This window comes from Gorilla gorilla, chromosome 20 (assembly GCF_029281585.2).
Source record: "Gorilla gorilla gorilla isolate KB3781 chromosome 20, NHGRI_mGorGor1-v2.1_pri, whole genome shotgun sequence".
Taxonomy (NCBI): Eukaryota; Metazoa; Chordata; class Mammalia; order Primates; family Hominidae; genus Gorilla; species Gorilla gorilla.
This window is the reverse complement of record NC_073244.2, coordinates 54,252,504-54,268,706: the sequence shown is the minus strand read 5'-3', so window position 1 is coordinate 54,268,706 and position 16,203 is coordinate 54,252,504. Positions and strand designations below refer to the sequence as shown.

At 46.1% G+C, this 16,203-nt stretch overlaps 1 pseudogene; it reads right to left on the bottom strand.

The window, feature by feature from the left end:
- Positions 1-229: 229 nt before the first annotated feature.
- LOC129528550 (carcinoembryonic antigen-related cell adhesion molecule 8-like) lies at positions 230-11,182 on the bottom strand (annotated as a pseudogene).
- Between the last annotated feature and the right edge of the window lie 5,021 nt (positions 11,183-16,203).

Sequence of the window (16,203 nt, the reverse complement as noted above, 5' to 3'; positions counted from 1 at the left end):
GGGATAAAGAGCTCTTGTGTGTATTGCTGGAGCTTTTCATTGATAAGCCAAGAATACTCCTGGTCTGTAGAAAGGCCACAGTGTCCCTCTGAGCCAAAGAAGAAGAATCCTTAAGTCCCAACCAAACTCCTGCTGTGTCCACTGAGCTGGAGTCTGAGACATCCACCTGTTTCCCCATCACAAACTGGGGACCTCGAGTCTCCTGTGACAGGAGCATCCCATTCCTCTCTTATTCTTGGTTAAGGCTGGGCCTACCAAAATTTGCCTGGCGCAGGCAGTCATGGACAGCTTTGATATCCAGGGCTGAGAGTCTCTGTTCTTGGACCTGAGAGGGACTGAGAGGCCTGGATTCTGGCCATATCAATTTGGGTTGGCAGCCTGGGCTACAGAGGACATCCAGGGTGACAGGGTAACTGTGACTGGCACTCACTCGATTCCGGATTTCACACTCATAGGGTCCTGTGTAATTCCTTGTGACATTGAGTACAGTGAGGGTCCTGTTGTTATTGGACAGCTGCAGCCTGGAACTGGCCGGGAGGCTCTGACCATTTACCCACCACAGGTAGGTTGTGCCCTGGGTCTCAGGTTTACAAGTTAAGGCCACAGCATCCTTGTCCTCCATGGGGTTGGAGTTGTTGCTGGTGACAGAGGGCTTGGGCAGCTCTGCTGTGCAGATAACAGAAGATTGCCCTGCGTGGCACCTTTGATTCCCCCATGGGCATCTTTCAATCAGAGTTGGCATCTCCCACCTCTCAGCCCACCCAACTCTTTAAAAACCCATGGCAGGTGTGTGTGTCACAAGACAGATGCATGATGATCTGAGGGCTCAGAGACCATGAGTCTGCCTGCTCTGTCTTAGAGAAGCACAGGCTTTCTCAAGTATAAATTGAGCAGCAGCACTGGGTCATGGACAAACACAAAAGCAGAAGTCACCGCTCCTGGTGCCTCTCCTGGTCCCTCCCTGACTTGCTGCCTGCCTGGCCCACCTTGGTATCCACACCTGGAATGTGCAGGTGCTGTGCTCCTTCCAGCTTCACAGTCCTACTTTGCCCCCCACCCCCACCCACCGCCACCCAGTTGTTTTCTCTGTGGCTTCCCTTTCCAAGAGCATCTTAGAGATGGGTGACAATGGGACTTTTCACTGTCCTTAGCCTGGGACTGGATGCTTTAGTAGAACTAACACAGAAGAGACCAGGCGCAAGCCTGGAGGCCAACTCAGTCATCAGGCAGTGGAGCCACTAGGTGGAACAATTTTCACCAAATATTTCATGGTGAATGACTTGAACCAGTGACCTCTGAAGATAGAGCAGAGTCTAAAGAATGATCTAGAAAGAGTGAAGAGGACAAGCAAAAGCTGGTGGCTTTGGAGCAGAAACATATTCCCCATCCTGGGTTTTTGATGTTCCCTCTCCCTTTGCAGAGGGCAGGTGAGGACCATGTGGATCTTTCTAGAAATACATGTGGATGTTTGCAAATGCAGAACTGACTGGTGGAGACAGGGAACATAAACTGTTGGAAATCTGGTCCTCATGGACCATGTGTGTTTGATGGAATATGAGACAGACATTTGGGAGGAAGTTTTGCAAATATTTTCTCCTGTTGGACATTCTACACTCAGATTTCATGAGTTTGACTACTCTAGGGACCTCATATAAGTGGATTCCAGAGTGAATCAGAGAGTAGAATGGTGGGTGCCAGGAGCTGGGACTGAGGTGAATAGGGAGTTTTTCAATGGATATGCAGTTTTAGTTATGCAAGATGAGGAGGTTCTAGAGATCTGCTGTACAGCTTGGTTCCTATAGTTCATTAAGACTGAGTAGTTCTTATGCATAAGGCTTAAGACCAAATGTGTTTCGGGTTTCTAACTTTTTTAGATTTGTGAATATTTGTAGTATGCTTACTGGTTTAGCATCCTGAATCTGAACATTTTAAAATTCAAAGTGTTCCAGTGAGCATTTCTTTGGAGCATTACATCAGCAGCTGATAAATGTTGAATTTTGGAGTATTGCAGATTTTGGATTTTTGAATTTGGGGAGCTCCATGTGTAATACTGTAATCTGCCCTTAAAATTTTGTCTGGAGTTTAGAACTCATGTTATGTTCTGACTATAGTAACAAAAAAAAATTGGAGGAAACATTAAATTTTTTCCATAAGTGGAAATTGTTATTAATAGTGCAAATATCTAAGTTCGATTGATGGAAGTAGTATTTCTCTAGATACCAAAATAAGGTTAAGGTGTGCTGTGAATTCCAGCAGGATGGCATTATGCTCAAAGAAAGATGCTGAAGGTGGTTTGAAATTAGCAACTCCCTGAATAGAGAGAGGATCATGGGTCCTGTTAGGAGGACAGTACCAGTCAAAGAAGTCTTATGTGTGTCAATTACAATACATAAAGGGAGGAAAGATGCCGAATTAGGAGAAGCAATGTGTGTTATATTAGCAAATTTAGAAAGACCTCCCTATCCCTAATTCCTGTGCCGACTTAGGAAAAATGGGGAAGAGCCTGAAACAGGCATGTGAAATGCTTTCCTCATTTTCCCTAGACCTCAGGAAACACAACTAGAGTTTAAGTTCGTTTAAACTGGGCAGAGTCTAAGTAAGATGCCAGTGGCTTGTGCATCTCCCCACCTGAAAGACCCCACCTTATGGCAATGGCATCACGATGAGGACACAGATGTGTGTGAAACAGGCAGTAAACCCATCAGATAGCACCCACCTGGCCACCTCTGCCTGGTCCCAGTATTCCCATTATGTGTATGTTACAGCCTTTGTAGTTGTCCCACAACTACAAAACATAAAATATGCTATTGTCAATACAAAATATTCAGTATGAACTTGAATATGTTCTTCCACTTTTTTGTCACTCTTTTTAAACTTTACTGTTTCAGTTTTTGAAGTTTCTATTAACACACCAGAAAGCTAAAGATCTTTTCCTCAGCTGTGTTAAGCCTACCAGTATACACACTTTCAAAAGCTTATCAAGGGCATTTTTCATTTCTCTTACAGTGTTTTTTATCTCTAGCACTTCTCTTGGTTCTTTCTTAGAATATCCATCTCTCTACTTATGTCACCCATCTGTTTCTGCGTAGTGTCTAATGTTGCCTCTTAGTCTGCCTTGTATGGTTTTTTTGCAAATCAGACATGATGTACTGGGTAAAAGAAACTTGGGTGAGCAGGCATTCAGTGATGCCATGGAGGGAAGGGTTCTGTGGTATTGCATTAGAGCTGTGTCCTGGGCTGTGAACGCTGTAAGTGCCTCTCAGTTTTTTCTTTCCCTTAGGTGGGACATGATGGCTACAGGGGGCTAGAGTTGGCTATTTCCCCTTCCCCAGGGCATTTAGGCTCCGATCAAACCCCAGCTGATTAGACTCTGGTAAAATAGTTTCTCTTAAAGGCAGGTCTTGCCCAGAATAGAATTCACTGGCATCTTTCAAAGTGGTTTCTTTTCCCCTTCCCCTGCAGGAAGGATGAGCTGATTTTTACTGGGTATTACTATAGGAACCTGGTAGGGCTCCAGAAGCTAAGAGTCACAAACATGTTCCCCTACCCCCAGAAGTAATCCATTCCCCTGAGTGTTTAACTCTGGATCTTGTTCACACTGACCCTCCAGCAATTCATTAGTGACAGTTCAGGTTTTTCTGACCCCAGTACTGGTTCCCACTGAGGTTTCTGTGCCAGGGGTTTCTGCTCAGGTAAAGTGTGCTGTCTGTCTTTGCCTGTTGGTCTCTTCAATATATGGGTCAGTTAGCATTGAGACCTCACTTCTCTGTGGGATCTAAAAGAGTTGTTGATTTTTGAGTTTGTTCAGCTTTTTACTTGTTGTTAAAACTGAGTGACAAATTTCAAGCTTGCTATAGGCCTGACAGGAAACCAGAAGTCTCTAGGAAATGACTGGAGGATGTGAGCCTCACAGCTAGCAGGATGAGGATGGAGTCATAAGTGAAATGGATGAAAGGAGCCCGTGGGCTTTGGGGACTGCAGACCTGTACCCCTGCCTCTGACCCCCCTGCTGAGTCAATGTAGAGAGTGAAATCACCTTTGCAAAGATTAGGACAGTGGGAGCAAGCTAGCATGGCTGACTCCATCTGGCCTCTATCCTGACTGGATGTGTTTGCTCATTCCTGGGAATAAGCCAGGCTAACGCTGGAAGGAATTTAGTTTATAGGTTAACATTGAAGCAAGGATGATAATAGTCCCTTTCTAAAACTAACTCCCTCCTTGCTCAGGGACTGGCTTTCTAAAACTAATGAAAGACCACGAGATTATGATTACAGGAGCAGCTCAAATTCTGCTAAAATGTAGGCATAGTTTCTGCAATGCCTTACTGCTCAGGACTCATGTGTATAGAGGTCACAAGACTTGTGACTCCCCTAATTGCTCCTATAGAAAACATCACTATCGTAGAACCTGAGATTTATCTTTTGAGATGTTTCTCAGACTTTTGCATCCTGGAAACCAGCTGACCTCATCCAGACCCATGACTAATGGCTCAACCAGTCATGTGGCCTCCACTCAGAGGTGGATTCAGAAAATACAGGCCATTTTCCCCATCCTCATGATTTCATACCTGAGCAATCAGCAGTACCCATTCCTTAGACCTCTGCCACTGAAACTATGCTTGAAAAACTATAACCTCTGAGCAACTAGGGAGGCTGATTTGAGTCATAATAACCTCTGTCCTCCTGCTTGGCAAACAGAGTAATTAAAATCTTCCTTTTCTACAAATCACCATCTCAATAAATTGGTTTTGTCTGTGCAGTCGGGCAAGAAGAACTTCTCAGGTGATTATAAGAGTCGATAGAGGAGCTGTTCATCCCTGTCTAGTGGCCTGTTCCACATGTTGGCCTCATAAAGGGAAAGAGCCCTGGATGGGGACTCAATGGAAGCTCATTCTCCTGGTGACCTGGGGACACTGGTTCATGATGGAGCCTAGCAGGGCCTGCAGATCCAGCTGAATTTATGTGCCTTTCCTATTTCCTGGGAGCTGAGCCAGGCCACGGTGTAAGCAGGAAGGGAAACAGAACAATCAGCCTTTTTAGAGGGAATGTCGGGGGGAGTCCCAAGGGTAGAGGAGGCTGTGCAGGACAGGGCATGGCAGCTAAAATTAAGGAGAAAGAAGATGAGAGACACAGAGGAGCAGAGAGAGCCAGAAACACCCATGTCAGTGAGCAGTGGGGGTTACAATGACCTTAGTGACTCCAGGGACCAGGTGCACCTAGTGCCCCAGACCAGGACCAGGGAGCCCTGAAAACCCTCCCATGGCCAAGGAACTCCAGAGTCACATGAGGTGGGATGGCTTTAGGGGCAGGGGTTCAGAGGGATGGAACATGGGTCTCAGCCCCTGAGAAACAGGGAATGGGTACGGCCAGCAATTTCTATTATATTAGGATTCTGCATCCAGGATCCAGTCTCTAAAGAGGTTATGGATACTTCATTCAATCCCTCTATCCTTCATACAAGAACTAGAGTGTGTGTCTCACGTTGGGCCTGTGCTGGCACAGGGTGTGAATGGGGAGAGAAAGCAAAGTCTTCTCCTTTAGCCTCCCATGAGAGTGACACTGATACTCTGAAAAACACAGGATTTCGGGTGCAGTAAGGGAGATTAGGATCTGAGGAGGAAGTCTGGACATTCCTTGCACTGACTCTGATAGCTGAAGCAGGTGATTTAGTTCTGGAGTACAAACTAATCGGTTGTCCATTTACTCTCACTCCTCTGAGGTTTGGATGCCAAAGAAGAAAGGATGTGAGCCAATGGATGACGGTGGGGGTTCCTGGAAACCAATAAGCCCCCACTTCTGCTGGAGGAGAGGGTCATGTGACTCTGATCTGCCCCTCATGTTTGTGTGACTCTGGTTCAGTGACTGTATCTCCCTGTGGCTTAGTTTTCTCTCAGTCAAATAAGCTAAATGGCAAGTGGTGTATGGCTTGCTATGTTGTTGGTGAATGAACTTTAAATCATTCACAGTCATCTGACCTAATGCTTGGCACAGAAGAAGTGTTCATACAAACAGCATTTATTATTATTTGCCTCCATGAGAGGGTACCCATAGGCCTGATCCCTGTGAAAAAGGGATGCTAGGAACATCTTTTCTCTTCTGTTTCTGTCCCTGGGGACACTGAACTTTCTATGGAGTCTACTAAGCTTCCCACGGCAGCTGGCTGATGGACTAAGAAGCTTGTCCCTCTGTCCTCTCTACTCCGAGTCTCAGGTGGAGAAGGCTCTGTCCTTGCCCAGATGAGGCTCTGGGAACTAAACCATAGCTGGTAAGCAGCTCTAGGAGCCACAGCCTGTGGACAGCTGGTAAATATTTGCTTCCAGTAAGCCTTGCCCAGGAAGCCACAACCCAGGCCTGGCACAGGCTCCCCAGGGTCACGTGGAGTCAGGATCCTGAGACACAAGTCTGGAGCTGGGGCCTTCAGGGCTGAGCTTCTCTAAGAGAATCCCAGGGTGTCCCTCAGGCCAGGCCTTGGCCCAGCTCCAGGGTCTTTCTCAGAGTCAGGTCCATGGGGGAGGCATGAGGTGCTTGGCTGAGACTGATCTCCGGCTGAGTCCCCACATCAGACTGTCCTTTCTGTACAGTGAATGTCTCCAGGATCTGGATGCAGGAAAGGAATTCTGATCTGCTGAAGTCTGTCTCCCCTCTGTGTGTCCTGCACTAAATGTCCAAACCCTAAAATGAGACATAATGCAGAGGGAAATAAGGCACAGCTCAGGCCTGACAATCCTGTGTGTGTGAGGTAGAACTGACCCCCAACACCCAGAGGACATAAGGAATCACTCACGGTGTACGCTGAACTGTATGGTTATTTCTTCATTCATAAGATTTAGCTTTATAACTTGAAGGGTGTAGAATCCTGTGTCATTTTGGGTCACGTTATGGATCAGCAGGCATGCATAGGAGTTTATCATCTCCTGATCACTGTATGCAGGCCCTGGGGTAGTTACTTAAGTGTCGATTACATATCCTATAATTTGGTGGTTGGCAGCTACTCGGTCCCCTTTGTACCACTTGTAGCCAAGACAATCCTGGGGCAGATGATAAACAAGTAGAACAACTTCCTGCCCCTCTGCAGCATCAGACAGCAGGGCTTCAACAGTGACATGGGCAGTGGTAGGCAGGTTTCAGAAAATTCAAAGTAAGGCTAGGAAGGGGAAAGAGCATCAGACAATTTGGGGACCTATCTATTGGTATCAAAAGATGGGACCCTGGGTGTTGAGAAGGTCTCTTCAACCCTCCACCTTAGAGTGTGTGTGTGTCCTACTGGGTCAAGGTCAGAAGCATGACCCTGATTTTTTCAACACCTCTGACCTTGGCATTTCCCTGTGTGGAATCCTCTTCCCCAGGAGTCTGCATGCCTCCCTCCCCACTGCCCTCAGGTCCTGCTCACATCAGGATGTCCTTGGGAGACTTCTTCCCTGAAGCCTCTTCTAGAGACCCTGGGTCTTCCCTTTCCGACCTTTCCCTGCTCTGCTCCCTCCAGAGCTCTTGTCAACACCTGACCTCACATTCTAGATTGCTTTGTATGTCTGTCTTCCTCCCCAGGAGAGTGTGAGCTCTGTGAGGACAGGGGCTTGTGTGATCTTGGTTGCATCCCAGTGCCTGGGACAGTCTGTAGACTCCTGTGGATGAGTTCATGAGCGTTCCCAGTGCTATACACATCCCGGGGTTTACGTTCCAATTTCTGGGGTTGGTGGCTGAGGACAATGTTTCATGCCCTGGTTATGTTTTTATGTGAAGTGTCATCTGACATAGTTATTAATATCATTTTTCAAAATATAGTGGCCAGTGATGATTAACCAGGAAAATAAAACACTTGAGATTTTCCTGCTTCTTACCTATTCCAGATCAATGTGATTTTTTTTGTTTTGACCCCTGTCCCTCTTCCGTATCTTCTTACCTATTCAGACTCCAACAGAAGCCCTCTGTCCCCTCTCAGAGCCCCTTCCTTCCAGGAGACCCCAGCCAGTCACTGTGCTTCCTCCTCCTGTCCTCTCCCAGGAAGGCCTTCCCTCACCTACCTGTGAGCAGGAGCCTCTGCCAGGGAACATGCCATCTGCAGGAAGGAGCTGAGGAACTCACCATGGTCTCTGCTGCCTGCTTGTCCTCCTTTGTGGAGATGAGCATGGGATCCAGAAACTTTCTGAACACAGCTGTCAGCTGTGCTGTTTTCCTTCTTCTGCATTGAGCCTCTTCCCAGGGCAGGAGCATTTCTCAGGCTCATGGGCGGGGTCTGTGCCCCGGACACCTCCCTGTCCCCTCCCCTCTCAGTCCTGCCCCCTTTTTCCTCCCTCCCCTTCCCCTTCTGTCTGTGTTTCAAGCCTCTCAGAATTGCTGAGTCCTCTGCCTCTTTCACCAGTGATTCTCTCACCCAACCTCTACACACATTATGTGCAGACACACACACACACACAGAGACACAGACACTCACAGTCACACACACTTTGTAGGTTGGGTGAGCCCAGCCCTGGACCCTCAGCATTCAGCCATTTTCATGGCTCCAAGTTGGGGTGCACAGTCACTCCCCCTGCCCTCTCCCATCCCCATCTGTCTCTTCCCTTCAGAGCAGGAGGACAGGCTGCACCAGGACCCTGTCACGAGGACACCCCTACTGTGCTTTGGGTGAGCTGAGTGCTGGCTAGCGAGAAGGACCCTCCTTTTCTCTAATTGTGTCAAGCTTACTGCAGCTTCCAAGGATAAACTTTCAGGACCCTGGTGTTCCAGAGGGAACTGTCCTTCCTGCAGGTGTACAGGGTTAATCTCTCATGTCTCCTGGGAGGAGAGGCCTGTGCTGGTTATTCACTGGGGGCTGTGAACCTCGTGGTCACCAGGGACAAGTCTCAGCCACTCTCTTGCTCCCTGGAGTCTGGTGGCTGAGCTGGGGTTCAGGCTCCTCCATGTCCTCCCTGACCATCTTGGGTGTCCTCTGTTCTCTGCACGGCTGATTGTCCTGTGGTCACCCCACCTTCCCCATGGCTGGCAGAGCAAGGAGTGGGGAGCTGCCCAGGGACCCTGTAGGACACAGCTCTCTGAGACCCAGGAGAGGTAGCTTGGGACATAGCAGGGGCTCTGAGCTGGAGACACTAGTCCCGACTTACTCTGAAGCCAGGATGTGCTCAGCCCTTTTCATGTTGACATCTCCTGGGGTCTGTCCTGAGGATTTGGACCTGGTCAAGCCCCTTTGTGTAGAGGAAGCACAAGTAGTGGTCAGATAGCCCATCTGGGAGGACGGTGCTCACACCTAAGAGGGCGGGTGAAGGTGGGTTGTGTTCTAACCCAGGGAGCTCATGCTTACTCCCCACCCCATACACACCGGAGAGCTCTGTCCTCCCTCCTGACTTCATGAGGGACAGCAGGGGACAGGTGGACAAATCCCAGATGGTGCCTGTGTGTGACCGGCACATGTGCTCTGAGCCTCCTAGGGTGCAGAGGACAGGTTACAGGATATCTGGTTGATTCCCATTGGTACTGTGGGCACTCAGGCAGATGCTGTTCTGGAAGCCTGGAATGCCCCAGAGAACAGGAAAGATGGAGCAGGGGCAGGCATTTAGGGAGGAGTCACAGAAGGAGTTGATGAGGATGGAAGGAGGTCATGAGGGGAAAGTGCCCAGTGTGGCATCACATGCACCAGCACTGCCCCAGGAAAAATGGGGTGTGAGGGCAGGAGCTGCCTGCAGAGAGAGTGGCCTCAGGTGGGTGGCCGCTGGGCTGCAGGGAAAAGCTGACAGACTCGGGTGGGGAGCTTGGAGGAGCAAGGAGGACATGGGCCAAGTGACCCTGGTGAGGGCGGACCCTGCTGGCCTGTGGGCCCTGCCAAGGGAGGTCAGCAGTCTCTAGGGAGGTTCCAGGCTGGGAGGGACCCTGCTGACTTCTGTTGGAAGATGAGGGAAATGTGGACGGCAGCAGCCACAGGCTAGGCTGTGTTTTATTCCACGCGGATCTGCACATTTCACACAAAGTCACACGTCTGTTATGTCAGAGCTCCATCACGTTCCAGCCCCGTTCCATCACGTTCCAGTTTCAGTCTCTGTGGCTGCAAGTATGCTGTCCTCCCTCTTTCACAATCAGACGTCCCAAACACAAATTGTCATCACCTTCTGTGAGTTTGTAGTTTGTGTGCAGTGGGCTGCACTGTGCATGCCCTGCAGGCAGTGATGTCTGGGACTGAGCACTGGGTGGGGGTTTGGGAGCAGAAGAGGGAGGTGCAGGGTGGGAAGATCAGTGTCAGGGGAGGAGAGAGGGAGCAGGGAAAAGTTATCTTTATTTCTCACTTCCCTGGGTAAGAACCCAGGACCCTGACTTTGGGGCACAGCACCATACCCTGTTGGTGTCCCTGGGTCTTGTTTATGTTGTCTTGACATCCATTTTTAAGGTGTAAATTTAACTGCATCACGTCAGAGTGATTCCCATGTTTGTCACCATCACAGAGTTTCCACTGCTGTACCCGGTCCAAATGGCTCCAGTTGGTGGCCACAGATAAAATCTTAGAGGCATCTCTCTTGCATAGTGTGCTGGGCTCCCCTCTCGCCAGCTGCTTCCTTTAAACTGAAACAGTTGTGACATTTGCCCTCCAATTTAAAGTGACCACCTCTCAGTCACAGTGTGGTCTTCTTGCCCCAGTGTTTGCCTGCTTTAAACACACCCATTAAAGCTCCCTTCTGGAAACCTGTCAACAACACCCTGGACCCAATAAAGCCACTGGCCTACAGTTCCCTTCTCTCCTCCCTGCCTGGGCTCTCTGACCCCAGTGTCTGTGGTCTCCAGGTGTGCCCTGTGCTTTCCAGTATCTGTAAGTAGTTAAAAACTCTTACACTTTCACATTGTGGTTGTGTCACTGGAGCCTCACCTGCCATCCAGGCCCTGACACTGAGGCTGCCGCATGGGACCCGTGCAGGCTGAGCCCCTGCTGGAGCTCTTTTCTTGGGGCCTCTGATGCTGCTGGGGACACGAGCTGCCAGCTACGTTGATGAAGAAACTGAAGAGTTTGATTCAAAACAGTGAGTCAGATGATGTATTCCTGGGCTTGGGCTGCTATTAAAAACACCGTAGCCTTGGTGACTTAAACAATAAAAATCTATACCTCACAGTTCAGGAAGCTGGGAAGTCCAAGGTTGAGGTGTCAGCTGATTTGGTCCTGGTGAGGGCTTTCTTGCAGATGCTGCTTTCTTGCTGTATCTGCACATGGTGGAGGGTTGGGAGGGGGTGGAGGGACAGAAAAAAGGAGAGAGGGAGATCATTTTCCTGGGTCTTCCACTTTTTATAGGGGCATTAATTCCATAATGAAGCCCCTACCTTTATGACTGACTCTTATTCTAATTATCTCCCAAAGGCCCCACCTCCAAATTTTTTTTTTTTTTTTTGAGATGGAATCTCACTGTGTCACCCAGGCTGGAGCGTAGTAGCGTAATCTCGGCTCACTGCAACATCAGCCTCCCAGGTTCAAGCATTTCTCCTGCCTCAGCCTCCCAAGTAGCTGGAATTACAGGCACCCGCCACCACACTCAGCTAATTTTTGTATTTTTAGTAGAGATGGGGTTTTGCCATGTTGGCCAGGCTGGTCTTGAACTCCTGACCTCAGGTGATCTGCCTGCCTCGGCCTCCCAAAGTGCTGGGATTACAGACGTGAGCCACCATGCCTGGCACCACCTCCACCACCTTCACATTAAAAATGAAAGCTTCAAAATTTGGGAGTGTACACATTCAGTTCCTAGCAGGGGAGGTGGGAGTTGCTTCCCCTCCTGTTCACACCACCTGGGCTTCCCTGCTAAGATAGCCTCACAAAGGCTCACACTGGGCTATAGCCCCACAGAGCGTGTCTCCTCCTCTCCTCTCCTCTCCTGCCCATTCCTTCCTGTGCCACCTTCTCCTGTGGCCCCACCTGCTCCTGTTCCAGGCAGCTGTCCCTAGGTCCCTACCCCATTCACCATGTCTCCTCTCACTGCCCTCTGCCATTTCTGCTGAGCCCTGAGCCCCAAGGCACAGATGTTATGGGCACTATCCAAGTTGCTTTTCTCTCTGGACAGCTTGACAGTGAGAAACCTTGATGTGTTACCAAGGAGGAGGTCCTTGGAAAAAGCTGCTTTTCAGAGGTTCCTGGATCATGGCAGGAGTGGGAGTGGGGCTGGGAACTTAAGACTAGGCTAGACCCATGAACAACAGGGACCCTGCTCTGCGTTAGCAACCAGCTCCTCCAACTCTATGTTTCTCTCTGTAGATGATTCTCATGCATGATTCCTAATCCCTTGCTAGAGTCCCCCTAAAAATGCCTGATGACCAGAGCTGTGTGTGGAGATGTAATGGGTGTTGCTCGTGTACTCACACAGAGTGTCCAGGTGACAGGCTTCATGACCTCCCCTCCCCAAACCTAGCCATTCCAAGTGCCAGGTTACCTCCATTCTGATCTCTAGCACTACAGATGGGTTTTGCCTCTTGGGAACTTTATAGAGGTGGAATCAGTCTTCATTTTCCCCTCTGCACTGGCTCTTCTCTTGCAACTCTTTGTGTGAGATCATCCATGATTTACGCAGCAGGAATCCATTTATTTTTCATGTTGTAAATATCCGTTAGTTTGAATGCACCACAGTTTTATCCCCTGTAGTGTTACACATTCAAACTGCAACACTATTTGTGTCTTCTGAATCATGTTAATGTGGACATATCTACATATGTATCTTGGTGGTCTCATTTATTTCCTTGGGTGTAGAGACCATTGTATATGCTGGGACATCTTCTAAGATAGCTACAAATTATAGATTCTCTTGTTAGAGAGCTGAACACATCTAAATTCCCACCAGCAACATCTCTCTGTAGAGTTGTTCCAACTCTTGGGATTGTCAGCCCATTGAATTTTAGCCTTTCTTCTGTGGTTGGGATGAGATTTCAAAATGGTTTTAATATGCTTTTCCTAAGTAAACAATAGTGCAAATGCATCTTTTCATGTACTCACAGGCCATTACACATGTTCTAACATCTGGTGCCTCTTAAGAGTTTTCCGCCATTTAAAAACATTGTGTTATCAATGTTCCTCTTACTGTTTCTGTTGGATTTTCATATGTACCTTGGCTATGGCTTCTTTGTCGTATAGTAGATACACAGATCTGTCTCTGTATGTCTTGTGTATGTAGAAGTAACGAAGAAAATTAGGATCCTTTTGAAGAACATTCTCAATAACTTTATTGTGAAAAGATTATCGGCTGGGCACGGCGGCTCATGCCTGTAATCCCAGCACTTTGGGAGGCCGAGGCAGGCGAATCACGAGGTCAGGAGATCGAGACCGTCCTGGCTAATACAGTGAAACCCTGTCTCTGCTAAAAATACAAAAAAAATTAGCTGGGCATGGTAGCGGGCACCTGTAGTCCCAGCTACTCAGGAGGCTGAGGCAGGAGAATGGCGTGAACCTGGGAGGCAGAGCTTGCAGTGAGCCGAGATCACACCACTGCACTCCAGACTGGGCGACAGAGCAAGACTCCATCTCAAAAAAAAAAAAAAAGATTAGCATGTGGTGTGAATTACAGATGTAGATTTATTTTTTTTCCACTGTAGAAATATTCATCATCGTCTTAAAGTCATCTGCTTTTTCTGAGTATCCACATGTATGTATGTGTGTTTGTGTATGTTTGTGAATATTTAAAATATTAAGTAAAATTTCAAGATTGGGGCCGGGTATGATGGCTCACACCTGTAATCTCAGGACTTTCAAAGGCCAAGGAAGAACTTGAGCCTAAGAGTTCCAGACAAGCCTGGGCAGTATGATGAATCCCTGTCTCTACTAAAAATAGAAAAAAATAGCCAGCCATGGTGGCATGCACCTGTGGTCCCAGCTCCTTATGAGGCTGAGGTGGGAGGATCACCTGAGCCTGGGAAGTTGAGGTTGCAGTGATCCATTATTGCACCACTACACTCCAACTGGAGAAACAGGAATGAGGCCCTGTCACACACACAAAAGAAATTTTTTTAAACATAGTTATAGGACAGGTCAGAATTTCCATTTATTCCTGTGCTACTTTTTATTATACCTAATTTTCTAGGAACTTGTCAATTTTGTTTAAATTATCAATTAACTTAGTGTCGTGAAATTTTGAAAAGAAACTTTCAACTCCTGCTGCAGATGAGATTACATCCACTCTCTCTCACTGCTAAATCTGTTTCTTTTTTCTTTCTTTATTGTTTTGTTAATGAATTAGTCCAGAAGTTTAAATAACTTATCTTTTTCAACAACATTATTTTTGGGTCTATTCATGTTCTTGTTTTTTTTTTTAATTTGTCTTCTAGCTTATTATTTTCTACTTTTAGGTTTCTTATCAATTTTATTCTCCTTGCTTTGTTTTTCTCTCACTTCTTAAGGTGAGGATTAACTCATCTTTAATCAACCTTTTCTAGTATAAGCCTTTTGGGTCATGAATTCCCTGGGGCTCCACTGTGGCTGCATCTTACGAGTTTTGGCAAATGAACTGTCAGTCAAGTACCAAGTATTTGAATGTTCATCACTGTGTCTTGATTGACATGTGCTTTTAAAATCTCCAAATGCCTAATATTTAAAATTCATGTTTTAGAGAATAGTACCCACATTGCACAGTATACTAAATAGGTGATTGGGTAAAAATGATTCAATACTATTAATATTTATATTAATATTAATATTTGCTAATATATGACTTAGTTCAGTCTTCATAAATGTTCCATGTGGACTTGAAGAGAACATCTATGGTGCAGGGCATATGGACGTAGTGTGCTATTCTTGCTGCCTGTTGATTGTGTGGTTCAAATGCATATTCTTGTAGAGATTATGAATTTTTGCTAGAGTACTGACAAAGTCTTTTAAGTGACTTATTGTGAACAACATGGACATTCACAGTGTTAGATGGATAACTGGTAACCATCTTGAACAGGACAACATATTACTGGACATGTTCCAAATGGATAAAAATTGAAACCAAATCAAAGCCACTAAACCACCCCAAGGTGAAGAAAGACTTTCTTATTGTGTAGCCAAGAAAGAAATATTGATATACCTGAACCTTTCAAAAAGAGTGTTCATGTGGAAAAATTCTCTGTAAGAAAAGCAAATAACATCTTGCAATTATAATAAACAGATAATAAGCTCATATATAAAGAACACATAAAATTAATATAACCAAAATGTAGCAGAAAAGAGGGTAAATATATAATAGTTCACAGAAAAAAATGTTCATTCTCATTTTTTTCAGTGATAACTTTTATTTAACACTGTATTGGAGTTCCTACCCAAAAGCAGTAAGAAATAAATGACAAATAAGAGGTATGAAGGTAGGAAAAGTAGAAATAAAACTGTCATTATTTTCAGAGAATAGCATTGTTTATATAGAAAAATCCTAAAGACTAATAAAAAAGTAGAAATAAGAGAGTTTAGGGAGCTGAGTACTATAAGAATAGACTAAAATACATTAATTTCTCTATAGCAACAACAGGCAGCTAGATAGTGTAAAGGGAATACAATAGTGTCAGAAAATATAAAATATTTAGGACTCAATCCAACCAAAGACCAAAATCACCGCAATCTCTTCAGACAAAATTATAACAATCAACAGACATTAAAGAAGGCCTAAATAGAGAAATATACCATATTCATGGATCCGAAAAAATAAGTATTCTTAAGATATCAATTCCATCCAAGTAGATCTTTTGAATAAATATAAGTAGTTTCACAGCATTGATTACAAAGTTCTTGAGACTGTAAACTTGTAAAACTTTTCTCTTTATTCTTCAACTTTTATTTTAGATTCAGAGGTTACATGTGCACACCTATTCCCTGGGTATACTGCACAATGCTGAGGTTAGGGGTATGAATAATCCTCTCAACCAGATATTGTGCATAGCACTCAACACTTAGTTTTTCATTTCTTACTCCCTTCCTTGCTTCTCCCCTCTAGTAGTTCCTAGCTTCTCTTTTTGCCATTTTTATGTCCCTCAATATCCGACATTTGTTCTCACTTACTAGGTTATGGTTTATGGTTTTCTCTTCCTTTGTTATTTGCTTAGGATAATGGCCTCCAGCTGCAAACATATTACTGGGAAGGAAATGATTTTTTTTCTTTTTTTATGGCTGCCTAGTATTCCATGGAGCATAGGTATAGATTTCATCATCTAATCCACTGTTGATGGACAGCTGGGTTGATTTAATAGCTCTGAGACTTGTGAACAAAACACCCTCCTATACAGAAGAGAA